A 1,888-nucleotide genomic window follows, 5' to 3' on the forward strand; every position below is an offset into this window, starting at 1 on the left:
AAATAATGGGGAAAAAAGTAATGATTTTTAACTTCTCAGAACCAGAACGTGCGTGTATAAATCATGAATAATTTTCGTATTATCATCGAAATAAAAGCGTATCATTTTTCACCTGACCTGTTTTCCCCTGATCCCCCACCTCTCAGTAGTGGTAATGGAAGGGGTAACTTAAGCCCAGTCCAATTACACGCGTGATCCTTGGTTACTAGACCCCCCTCGCCTCTCAGGACAAGGAAAATAGCAGACAGGAGGAAAAAGTAACAGTGGAGGATTAGGAGCAGGGAGAAGAATTGATGGAGGAGGATGGGGGGGGAGGTGGAAGAAGAGGGGGAGGAGTTTGATGGAAGTGGTTGAGATGGAAGTTAAAGGAGAAATGACGGGAGGAAGAGGAGGAGGATTGTGTGTGTGTGTGAGAGAGAGAGAGAGAGAGAGAGCACAGACACACACACTCACACACAAATACATGGGCTAGTAGTGGTAATGGGGTTGTAATGATGACAAAAATGTAACGTTGAATTTGTTAGTGAATCAGATCTTTGACAGGAGAACAGGAAAATTGTGGATATATCTATGTCTTCTATTACGGACCAGTTCATAAGACCTTCTCGTACTAAAATGGTCGGTTTCGGGAGGGTTTTCTAAGCCCGGCTAGCTCAGTCGGTAGAGCACGAGACTCTTAATCTCGGGGTCGTGGGTTCGAGCCCCACGTTGGGCGTAAGGTTTTTTTTTTGAGGGGTTGGCGCTCTGGCCGGTGTGGGTGGGTGGGGACGAGTAAGGGGTGTTGGTGGGTGGGGAGGGGTAAGGGGTGTGGGGTCGTGGGGTTTGATGAGTTTTTCTTTCTCATACATCCTCATTTCATTTACCTCCCTCCCCACCTGCCCTCCCTTTTACTCTCTCTCCCTCGTTTTCATTACATTTCCCCCGCCTTCTCTCGTTTTCATTACATTCTCCTCCCCTCTTCTCTCTCTCTCTCTCTCTCTCTCTCTCTCTCTCTCTCTCTCGTGAATGTGTGTGTGTGTGTATTTTTATCTCATCCTTTCCATTTCCGGAGTTGTATATAATTTCAGTTAAACATTTGATACAAAATAGCCATTGCATAGTAATGGATAACTGCTATTCTGATCCGTAATAATAATCTCCACAGCCTTTTTAGTCCTTCACCCAGTGGCGTCACCAGGGGTCAGATTTTGGGGGGGCTGTAGCCCTGGTGTAGGTAGGAGGGGGGGGGGCGAGCGAAGCGAGCCTATGCAGCTGGGGGGTACGGGGAGGCGCTGTAAGCCCCCCCGGAAATTTTTTCGGAAATTGAGCAGTTTTAGGGGCATTTTTGAGGCCTATAGATGAAGAAAAAGTAAAATAAGGTCTCACAGGCTATTACTAAGAAACTTATAGGACACATGAATATTGATGGGCCTAATACCAGGTATCAGTAAGCCTTATGATATAATGTGTACATTGTACAAGGTAATTGTATAAAGCTTTTTTGCAGATATTAGTTTTTCTTCAATTGCTAGTATTATGTGGTATCATAACGGTTTCTTAGTCTTACCATATTAAATTTGATAATTCAAAGAAGCTCTTTATTCAATGTATATAGATATAATTGCCAAGATTTATCTTCCATTACCGGTACTGTGATAGGAAAACAAAGGCATTAAAAAAAAAAAATATATATATATATATATATATATATATAATATTATTCTAAAACAAGTAACTCTAATTCATAAAGCAATTACATTATAAAACTATTTTGATAAAACATAATTGCAAAAAAAAATTGTATTCTATAAAAACTGATATCCTCCTATGCAGTGACATAATGTAGTGTGGATTTTTTTTTTCATTTATTTCACATTATTACTTATCAATGTAAACTAAAATTGCAGTT

The 1,888-nt window shown here is 40.8% G+C and overlaps 1 non-coding gene across 1 annotated transcript; it reads left to right on the forward strand.

The window, feature by feature from the left end:
• The first annotated feature begins 642 nt into the window (after positions 1 to 642).
• On the forward strand, positions 643 to 715 carry TRNAK-CUU (transfer RNA lysine (anticodon CUU)). Its single transcript has one exon. It is a non-coding gene; the product is annotated as a tRNA-Lys (tRNA).
• The last annotated feature ends 1,173 nt before the right edge of the window (positions 716 to 1,888 follow it).

This window comes from Coenobita brevimanus, chromosome 98 (genome assembly GCF_032717465.1).
Source record: "Coenobita brevimanus isolate Jiangsu-jjx chromosome 98, ASM3271746v2, whole genome shotgun sequence".
NCBI lineage: Eukaryota > Metazoa > Arthropoda > Malacostraca > Decapoda > Coenobitidae > Coenobita > Coenobita brevimanus.